Source organism: Platichthys flesus, chromosome 15, assembly GCF_949316205.1.
Source record: "Platichthys flesus chromosome 15, fPlaFle2.1, whole genome shotgun sequence".
Lineage (NCBI taxonomy): Eukaryota > Metazoa > Chordata > Actinopteri > Pleuronectiformes > Pleuronectidae > Platichthys > Platichthys flesus.
Genome location: NC_084959.1, coordinates 20,909,823 through 20,921,886, shown reverse-complemented (window position 1 = coordinate 20,921,886; position 12,064 = coordinate 20,909,823). Strand labels below are relative to the sequence as shown.

Genomic DNA, 12,064 nt, shown 5'->3' with positions numbered 1-12,064 from the left:
ATCAATTTATCAACTTGGCCCGGGACAAACGTGATCACTGTAAGCAGTTTCCACTGTATTAGCTTGGTATAAGGACTGCGAAGGGAATAAAAGATAGTTGGCTGTTTGACGTGGGCGGTATGTGCTAGACTATTTTTTGGCTCTGAGCAGTTACCAAACAAGTACAAACACCAGCTACCCACTGTGACGACCATGCCAGTCAGTAACACTCCTGTACTCACTGCTTTTAGTTTTCTTTTTAGTATTTATTTTGTACATAATGGGCTTTTATTTACTTAACAATGCTAAGATGTCTTGGATTATGCATACTATACATTCACATAGCAAATACATACATACATTATGGCTCTTAATACTGTTGGCAGTAGGGCTACATTATTAGTAGCATATATTCTTAGCTCATGTCTGAACAGTACTTTAGTCTGACCTAAAGTTATCGTTGCTAAGAAAAAGACTTACCGCTGGAACAGATCTAGTAAATACAGAAAGCATCATTGGGGTAATCGGGTTTCTTGTTTAAAAGGATGATTTCATATGTTTGTATTATATTAGTTTTTTCAACTATATTGTTTTGGTTATTGATTACAATATTATATTATATCTATTCATCTCCATACCAATGAGCCTTCCTTGGAAATCAAGAGAAAAGTTACCAAGAACGTGACTGTCTGCGATAAAAGAAATGTGCTAAGCCACAAATTCCATCAATCATGACAGCAAAGACTACTGGTGCACTTTCAGACACCTCCATTGGATCTATCTTGACAGACACATTTCATCGTGTTGGTCTGACAGAATGTGGGCAGACAAAAACATGAGAGGTAATGTGATGTTTAACCTTTCCCTTAAAATAATTCACTCCTTGGCACATTGATGGAGCAATCCCACTGAAACTGTGCATCTGCAGGCTAGATGCTGGACAGCCACATTGATCCCAGGCTAATTACTATGTAGCTTGGTTTTATGAGTGGAAACCTGGTGTGGTAGCGTTTTACCAGTCGATACGGCTAATCAGATGTACTCACTGCTCATCCCTCTTTGACCTGTAAGGAAGCCAGGCAGGCAGATAGGTTATTCTGCACACAGATGACAGCCTTCTGCCTGCCGGGTCTCTCATTGGTGAAAGCAAACAGTGTACCATGATGTAACAAGTTGTGTGCACCAGTAACAAATGAGACTTCATCCATTTCAAGAACAAGACAAGGGACAAATCACAAGTTTTGGGGTTATACTCTGTAGCAGAGCAAAAATGGGAGTCTGGAAACTATTAACAAGACGAGACCAACCAAAGGACTAAAATCATTTATTAGACCAGATGTCAGGAAAATGAACGAAAAAATTCACTACAACTCTTCCATAGTTGTGGTGCTATCAAACTACTCTGGCAAGGCAGAAGAAAATATTTCAGCGGCAATATGAAGCTTTATTTATACAAATGCCATACATACAGTGGTTGCGAGTGCAAAGCTTGAGCTGTAGTATATTGATACTTAATAAATATTTGGATTGTTTGATTGTATGTAGACCATCATCATATACCCCCAAACCAGTACATTGAACGAATTACATTAAACAACAAACAGAGAAAGCAGAATCGCGGGCTGACCAGCGCTGAGAAATGCGCGTCCGGTGTGAACAGCCGGGTGCCTCACTTTCCACCTTAAAACTATGAAATTAATTGAACTATGAACTAGTTCAGATTTTAAGTGGTGAACTATGAACATGAATTATTCATGTTTACTTGTATGAACTGAACTTTGAACTTGTTCAGGAGAGGTGCGAATGTGCACAACACTATTTGCAAAGGTTTGGGCATCAGAACAAAACTGAAGTTTTGTTTTAAACATGATTAAGATTTGTAGTGACCCCCTCTGCCTAAAAACAGCTCCGGTTCACCTCAGTACACATGCACAGGTTTGTCTTGACAGGTAGCTTCATCCAAGCAGGTCAATCATTTGTTCATTGTTTCATATTTGTTCTGTAGATTTAGTTTCAGCCTTTTCTGTCCCTATGGCAACTTCAGGGACACCACATGAGGACCACAAGATTGGTCAACCTGGGTTGTTTTCTGCCACAACTGTTAACCAAACCTGTAAAAAAAACTCAAAAAGAGATCTGTTATCTTCTCCTTCTCTTCCCTACTGACACACATCGTCACTGCAAAACTGCATGCAGCAGACTGTTTGCTGGATTGGTCCCGAGCTGCCTGATTTATTTGCATTGCTGCAGGAGTCTAGAACTTTTCCTCGACATGTTAACTAATAAACAATAAAGTTGAAATGCCCTAGATGTAAAAACTTCAGTGGGAAATGCTGCAGAAAAAGTCAAACAAAATTTCTGGTTGCGCCCTTTACTCTTATCTGCACCAACCTCTGCCCTGACCCATACCCCATCCTTTCACCAAGTTTCATGTTACTATGTCTGGTAATTTTTTGCATAATCTTGTTAACAAAACAAAAACATAACCTACCTGGCAGAGGTAAAAAAATATAAAAGAGCAGATTTATCACACTTTATTCATCTAAAAACTATGACTGTTGTATGGATTATATGAGCAGAAATTATTCTAAATTGATTCAGGAACCACAAAACTGAATCAAATAACTGTTTAAGTCTGTATTCTTTTCATGCAACATGGGAAATTGACCTCCAGACAAATAAACACTTACCATAATGTTAATAATATTTAGCCTGAAAGGTATATTGAAGTTTTTGTAGCTGGATTTTAAAGGGGGGGTGATATCCAAATTATTCATCACAACACTTCACTGACTCTTATAAGAGCAGTCTTATTATATTAGAAACAGTGAGAACGAGATGAGCAGGGGCTATTAGCAGCGAAACATTTCCTCCACCTACATCCTCCAGCAGAGCAGTGCTGCATTTAACAGCAAGAACAAGGTTTAAAAACACAATGACATTCTGTTAGCTTCAAAAGCAACACTTGGTGTTTCTCCATTTTGCAATTACCAGAGTATGCTCGCTGCAGAGCAGACAAACAAATCACATTGCTGTCATAATTGAAAAACTATTCAAGGCCACCAGTACATTTTCAACAGTGTCTTGACATGACAGCCTGATCTTTTAAATGCATATTTTGATCCACTGAAAAGAGGGGAAAGCCTGTAGTAACCTTGAACTGAGGTCAATATAAAAAAGCAACAAATTGTTAAAGGTTAGACTTGACTGTGAATGTGTGTCCAATATAATGAAAACTCTTGCAGATGTACATAGAAATGTGCCAGCTGAGCTGAGTTTGAAGGCATAGCACACATTAAAAATTTCATGAGAACACTGCAGTCACCTTGTGAAATATCATGCACAATGATGGACTATCTGTGATCACATGATTAACAATACGGATCGCTAATTCCAACTTGACATCTGTTACAGCTCCATCTCGTACCAGGAATAGAATATCAGCCGTATATATGCAGTATTACATCACTAAGAGGCTGTGTGTATCAGAGGCAGCCTGTGGATTCATCATTTGATTTGCATCTGTGCGCTCATGCTTGCTGGCAGAACCAGATAATAACCGAGCAAGTGTGCTTTTCCCAGTGGTGCCCCCCCTCATCCAAACCTCCACCCCCTTTACACACACACACATACGCACACATGCTACCTCTGGCTGAGCTACGTGTTGATTGGTTGCTGGTGACATCATCACAGCTAGCACAAAAACAGGCCCCTTGGAAGGTATGACTTCACTGTTTATATCTGATGAGATGGAGAGGGAGCGAGAGAGCAGAAGACTGAGAGGAGAAGCAGAGCTGATTCTCTCCCCCTCCACCACCACCACCACCCACACCTCCCCGTAAGGGTTTAGCTCATTGACAATCAAAGTCCATGGGGAGGGCACCATCACAAGGTTTAATCACTGAGGTGCACTCTCACACACAGATACACACAACACAACCAAGAGTCTTAGCAAGAAGGAACAGAAAGGGAAGGTTCTTTTGTGTCATAGTTGAACTCCCTATCAGATCAGTATACCGTACTGCACTACCAACTAAATCAAGGCAGGAAAATATAGATGTTTAATGCATCTCATTCATTCTACATCAATAGTTGTAGGGCTGACTTTACTTGAGATTTGAATGTTTTGTCAAATGACGGGGGGGTTCAAATATTCATGTTCAAATTTATAATGTGTGACATCCAGATGGAGATGAATCCACTTGTGAAATTTCATAAGATTCTTCCCCCTTTTTATTTTCTAATTGAACTAATCTATAGTGTTCTGTGTTTATCAGTCACTGAAATGTATATTTCAACTGCAGAGACAGACCCTGATCATGTTATCATTGGGACAGTGTGAGCAGAAAGGCATGTGCTGCAATGACAGCGAAGAGACATTGAAGGTCATTTAAATAACTCAGCTATATTATTGACTGGTTGACAAAAAACTCCCCCTTATTCTGGATCGGGAAAAGAGACTGTGCGGTATAAGTCATGATAATAACTGGTTTTCTGTCTGACTTTACACCGTAAGCTTTAATTTACAAGTTGGGGAGTGTGATATTTGAGTGTTCATGATGTACCGAATTTCACGATGTTCCAGTACAATGCAATTAAAAATCCAGAGTGATTTACAAGTGATATTTGCTTCCAGGCCGTGAGGTACCATAGATAAGCGTTGGTTCTCTTTGACAACAGCATATTAGAAAATATATGAGAATTTAATAGACCACACATGAGATTGTATGTGACAGTGCAGAATGACTCATTTTTACATTCAACGCTCACAGAAAACTGCTTTTCTATATTTAAACAAGGTGACAAATGATACCGTGCATGAAGATTCAGTCAGTGCAATAAATAAACAATCCAAGTACGGCACAACACACTCCAGCATACTCTTCAATCTGACACTCCGTGTGTTGGCAGTTAAAACCGAGCATATATACAAGCTTCCCCTGTCCTTGTCTCAGCTGGTCCCATAGCTCGTTCCTGGCACTGTCTAGCAGTGACAACTGGCCCACTCTGCTAAGTGCCAACCAAAAATGAAAAAGAAATGAGATTTTTACACAATGCAACATAAATTATTGATGACTATAGCAAGGCCGGTGCATTATCATACAGCCTATCATTCTTGCACCTGCACTTAGTCTTTGTGTATCTTATTCCAAAGTTTAACTCAAATTGTGGTGGTAATAAAACGTCAGCACTGTGAAATGAATGGAGGCATTAATAATGCTGACAGCCAGCCCACGAAGCCATGAGGGTGCACAGAGCATTAGAGGCATATAATAAACATCAAATGGCCACAACATTTTGAGCTACACGTCTTTGAACTTTACTGCTAAGTGTAAATATATTTTACATGTCACCTCCCAGCACATCACAGAGAGGTCAGCGGATCAGCCCTCCTCACCAGCAGGGCGGCACCCATCCCGTGCCAAATCTATTCAAGGCACTGCCACTTCTAACTAGTCTCCTAACCCCGGTCAGCGATTAGCCATAAATGTCAGAACCCTCATTTCCACTAAAGTAAAAAAAATTCTTACAAATAAGAAACAAGGTCACAGGAAATGGCTAAGCTGGTGGCCATAGCCATAGCCACACAATGGTGTGTCCGATGGTCTGTGAATCCACCTCGTAGGAAGATATCAGCGGATATTTAGGCATAAAACACAATGTAAATAACATTGTTTCAAGTCAAATATAAAGGTTGGGGCCTACGGAGACTTGGATGTAGGGCTGCTCGATTAATCGAAATTTAATCGTAATTACGATTATGGGGTCAAACGATCTCCAAATTACTATAATCGAGTTGAAACGATTATTTGCCATTTTTTTCAAAAGAGACGCGCATGCGCAATTCAGTCCTTCCCCCAAAGCATTCAGCGGCCCAGCTGACTGGCTCTCACTCTCAAGCAGCAGTAAAGTGAAGGAGGCGAGTTGTGTGTGTGGTGACCGGCGGTGGAAAAAACAGCACGAGTGGAAAAGCATGGAGGGCAGTAGCAGACCATGTCCCGCCGCACCGTGCACCGCTATTCTCAAGCTCCCGCCTGGCTGTTCAGACCGGTCATAGAGTGTTAGGGTTGCCATCATTAAGGCTTTGAATAACCGGGCACCGATATCCTGGTTTCATGGAGGAATAAGACACACAGCCGTCATTGGTGTTTACCGGAACCGTAAATTATAAAAAAAATAAAGCATAGACTTCAGAATAAGGGCACATATTAATAATCATTTAAATAATCGTGATTTTGATATTGTTCAAAATAATCGTGATTATGATTTTTCCCATAATCGAGCACCCCTACTTGGATGACACCACAAGAGCAGTATGGAGGCATGTTGGGTTTTTTCTGTGGTTTTATTACGTCTGAAGAAGGCGTCACCATTGTCTTCAATTGTATTGGATTCAGCTGTAACAAAGCTTACCCCTGAAACCTAAAAAATTATGTTTTGAGGACTCAAACACCTCAATCAGCATAGTGGTGAGTAGATAATAAGAGAATTTTCAGCAAACTATCCCTTTAGGTCTCATGAGCTAGCAGACTGTCAAACAATCGGATCCCTCAAGCCTTGCTATGCTAAATTTGCATGTAAACCTGACTGACATGAACCAAACTAACGTTTCCTATTTCTGTCTGTCGCTAGGCCTCTAAACTCCACCATCTGCTGCCAAAATCTCCAGGCTTAAATCTTGGGACTCAGTTAAGCAGTGGCTACAAAGAGCATACAGTTGCAACATGTCAAATGGAAAACAGTGAATCTAAGGTGTATTTGATTTATTAGAAATGCTCACGTTTATATGTGTGCACCAGCACATTTTATTTTTATTCTCATCAGAGGGAAAGAAAAACTCTCAATACCAAATGACTATGCTGATTAATTTGACACTACATACACACCCATACTGAAACAGAATACTAGCAAGAGGACTGAGCATAACAAAAGACAGCTGCATTTCTAAATACATCAAAATAGTTTCCAAACCAAAAAGCAGTTGAAGAGGCTGTAAAGAGAGTATATTCCCCTGTGTGGGATCAAAGACAACTACATTACAGTTCTAGATCAAAAAAGCTAAATGTGCAAACCATGCAAACTACAGAATATTCACTGTGCAAATGCTCCTTGCAGGGAGAAGGAATCCATTTGGGTAACAGCAGCAAGTATGAATTTATTCTGAACGGTGGCGTGTTTGAAGCACAGACTCAGTTTAAATGAGAAGAAAAACAGAACGCTACATCCAAAAAGTAAAAAGATGTTTGCTTAAACAGTGTGCTTAGGGAAAATGCATTGCTCATTTGTGTTTGTCAGCTTGAGCTGCAATCCTCAAATACACCAGCCTGGCTTAAAACACTAATACTACACCAAAGGGTGGGAGACTTGACCTAATTCTGCTTGCCTACAAGCGAGCATCTCTCATCGTTTGGGATTCAAAAGAGGTCTTTGCAGGGTGCAGCATCTGATCCATTCTGTATCATTTGGACTGAGGCAAAGAAAGGTTACAAGTTATTATGTTGGTCCTCTTTACAATGCTGCACCACGAAATGCAGTTTGTAATCTGGACAATAAAGTTGATATTCTAATGCATTTATTCCTGGATGCAATTTCCATTTGTAAGCTCATGCAAACAACCAAAGCCACAGGTCAAGGAGAATCTGTCTTGTCTCAGTTAGACAAAAAGACTCCAGGTCAACAAATTTTAGTGCTGCTGTCAACAGAACGTCCAGCAAGTATTTTGTCCAATAATCCTGTCCTTCTCGATGACCCACTTTTACTTGCACTGATTCTTATCGACAGTGTTCTAGCAAATTCCCGGGGGTAAATTCAGATTTGTTTGTGTCACAACTCAGGGGTGGAAGCCAGGACTTCAAACAGTCAGATGAACATCAAACATTCCCAAACAATTTACTTAATTGGGTGAAATAGCTTTGCCCAAATTAGAATTAGTAATCTATAGTAATCTATTGACAAATTAAAGCAGATTTAATATGTATACAATTTAGTTTGTTTTAATAAGTGCTAGTGATTTAAAATGTGGGTTCATATTTTCTTGTTTTTTTAAATAGCTATTATATATTATACTTATAGTTGTCTTTTTCTGTAATTATCTGACATGAAGTGTCTCTGTCTCCTTTCAATGCTATAAAAATACAAAAACCAGACTAACTGGCAGTATCACTACTTAATTTATATTTTGTAACATGTAATTTGTACTTGAGGAGACACAATTTGGATTTCATCCAGGATTTTAGAGTAGATGGACTTTGATACAGACTCCTCTCCACAGCATCTAGCCATTACACCCCCACGATCAAGATACAAATTAATTGTAGACAAAACTTGTTTGTAGTCCAGGTAGGATTAAATAACCTTTAAATTGATTGACTGTTTATGGAGGAAACCAAAACTCCCCTATTTCTTATATTTGTTTGCAAGAAGGTCTAGCCCTGTTCAATGTGACAGGTGCAGCAACGCCTACTAAATAGATATTGGGTTTGACATTACCCATGTTTGACATCAGCATTAAAAACGACCAATGGTATTTCAATACGGGGAGTGTCTTGTAGCCTCTCAGGGCGCAGATGGATACTATCGTCTCCACAGGGAACCTTAATCATCTTATGTACTGGATGTAGTCACAGATTAATACATGGTATAACTGTGGATGGTTCAAAAAACAGAGTCAATCCAACAGCCAGAGCTGTGTTACAATCAGACATTATATAAATTGTCATGACTGTTACCATACAATGTATATATGAGGGTAAAGTAAAAGCAAACAAAGGCATCTTGAAACGAAATGTCTTTAATGACATTGAAACATTGATCCATTTATGAAGCATTTACATATTTAAAAATGCATTTCTATTTTATTTTATTTGCTATTTTCTTACACCAGTTACTTGACTTATAAGGTAAGACTTCTTTTAGCAAATGAACACGGGGGACTACTGTTCCATAGCCAAGAGTAATAAGGAATTTTTTTTTTTTTTATGAAAGACTTTTGAACCTCTACAGTAAGAGTCTTGGATTTTGTCATGTCTGAGGACAAAGACATGATTTTGAGCGTCTTACCTCCTGCTGACTGGCTGGAATTAAGGTCAGATGACTGAGGGTGGATCAACGGACGATCAAGTTCAAGAATGCTAACATACAAGCAAGCGTAACTTGGTGACAATGAGCTATAGCAAATATATACTCTCAATACTGGGAGTGTTCGAGTGTTCATCGTTGTGCCTGTCAGTAACATGTAAAGCTAACCAATAATTTCTCTGTCTGTAAAATAAGTTATGTTGTGTTGTATAACTACAGGAGACCCATCTTTTATTAATATTACTAAAGTTCAAGTCTGCTGTGTTTTAATCAGTAGGTGGTCAAAAATACAGTTGTTACTGTGTTAACTCTTCACTCGTTGTTTAGATGAAGGCTCTATGTTCTCTCAACACAGCAGCTGAATCACACTGTGGCACATCTATTCAATTCATTTGTGATGGTGGAAACACCCTCGAACTCTAGGCTGCCACAGAGACTGACACTTGGAGCCCCTCAGAGTGAAGCCTGGTTTGGTAAGTGAGGGAAAATTGAATAGGAATAAATGCTACACATTATGGGCTGACTATGTGCTAATGAATTGTTGTCAGAAATCATGACCACAAATATTTTTGCATCTGTTGGGCTCCCAGCATGAATTACAAGCTTCAGCTTTCCTTGCTTGTTCATGATAACACCACTTCCAGTATCTATATTAAAATTGTGTGTGTCATAGCAGTCAAAAATATTATTTGATAACACAAGAATATCTACACAGTGAAATGTATACTTGTAGCATTTACCAGATGCTCTTAGCCAGGGAGTCTAACAACACTGCCCAGCTTTATATATTGAGGCCACATACTGTATAAACACAAAAGTCTGGTCACAAATATAGTTCTTTACAATGATTATTTGAACAGGTCACTTCAAACCAGTCCAGTTAACACCAGCTCACACAACGTAACACGGTTACAACACTATATATATGTGTAGATACAGTGTTTCACTCATCTTGACAGCACAAACTCTATCATGTCCAAGAATGTCTGGAGGCCAAATTCAAAACTTGAGATATAGATATTGATTCTTGACCTTCATGACGCATATAGTATAAGTGTATCCTCCTGCAAACACAGTCAAAAGCAAAGGGAAGTGGCTCTGACATCTGGTGTATGAACCATGAGTTTACTTGATTTGCAATTATTACAAAAAACAACAACCCTGTGCATTACACAATTAACACTATTAAAATAAATGGTAAATGTTTTTTGTATTTATATAGCGCTTTTCTAATCTTGATGACCACTTCCAACACTTCCAACACAACTGCAGACATCACTTAACTATTTTGGTCAAATTATGATTAATAATCTCCCCTGTGATAAAAGTTAGATTACTTTAATTAGCCAGTAGATCTTTGTAGGGGGAACAACCTCTGAGCTACCACTGGACCTTTGTGTATATTAAAAATGTTAAAAAAGCTAATTTGAAGATTGTTTTGCATTTATAAAGCTCCAAAATATAAAATGCTGAACAATTTACCTCCCATTAATTAATACAAATGTTGGACAACCATACACTGAACACAACACTGGAGGAATGCAACAACTAACCTTGCAGTGAATGGATGACCTTCTCTACATCCTGAATCATTTACATATTTCACCATGCCATGACAATGACATCATTTAGGCTATAGTGAACCCTTTATTTATCTCTGTTCCATTATTTCACATATTTAAGCATGCATGAGCACTGAGCTGAACAGCATTTTCATGGGAAAGACTTATAAAGCCTGTCTTTCATGTTTTGAGTCCAAGCAGGTGATGAGCTGACCCATTAGTTACCCATCTGTCAACCCATGCAGTTTCTGTGTACATATTTCTACATAATATTTTTTTGGCATAATCATATAAGGTCACTGGGACTCTTACCTTTGAGCCCTGAAATGTAATCACTTACCCTCGCTGGCGCAGAGGCTTAAAAAGTGAACCCTTTCATTGGTTTGTACCATGGCTACCCATTAAATTACATTAAACAAGATATAACATATAACGGAGAGCGTGGCCTAGGGGATAGAGCGGGTGTCCTGCAACAAGAAGGTTGCCAGTTCAAATCCCACTCTTTCCCATCTGCATGCCTAAGTGTCCTTGGCAAGATACTGAACCCCTAAACCCCTCATAAATGTTGAGTGTACTAAAAATGTAAGTCGCTTTGGACAAAAGCGTCAGCTAAATGACATGTAATGTTATAACCTATTTAAACGATCTCACTATGATGAGCCCGTACAACTTCCTCTTACAACACAATGTCTACAAACTGCACAGGTTGCCTATGTTTTACAATGTCACATTGGTACACTATAATCAATTTATAAACTGTGATTTTGATAGATAACTATTAAAAAGTACTAATAAATAATCCAGCTATATTTCCTTCAAACCTGGTTTGCTATTACAGAGCAGGGGCCAGGGATCTGCCCTGCTTTTCTGCTGTTCTGCAATACATCCATATATACTATTACCTCCGCTGTGTCCTCTGATACCCCATTAGTTACCGGTTCATATTCATATACAGTTTATCCGATGCTGTGCCTCATATGAGGTTTACTGTGCAAGCCTTCTGTTTCCTCTTTGCTGCAAATAGCAAAAAACACATTATCATAACCAATGCTTCCAGACTTCTCTGTTAGGATTGAGTAATTCATTTCCAGCTAAACTTTTGCTCCATGTATACACACACACACTACTTTTGCAATTTTAACTTCATTGCCTCCAAGCATTGCAACATGTATCATGTACTTTTTCAAAAGCTGTGAAATCATTCATTTAAAGCACAACAATCCCATAATAAGCCTACAAATCCAGGAGGGACTGATTTACTAAACTCTCATAATTTTGACAATGTTGCTTATAAGTGAGAACCCCGCCTCTCTCAAATGATTATGCTCATAGTTGTATTGGAAATGAGTTGATAACCAGCTTCATTAATCCAGGATCAACCCTTTTAGGCTCAGTGAAGCCATGTAACCCATGGAGAGCAAGACTAAGCTGAATTGATTTTTGAT

At 38.9% G+C, this 12,064-nt stretch overlaps 1 protein-coding gene across 1 annotated transcript in view; it reads right to left on the bottom strand.

Annotated features, from left to right (window-relative positions):
• The window catches only part of LOC133969877 (protein turtle homolog B-like), a 126,168-nt gene that overhangs the window by 72,475 nt on the left and 41,629 nt on the right, over positions 1 to 12,064 (bottom strand). The gene's annotated exons all lie outside the window — the stretch shown is intronic.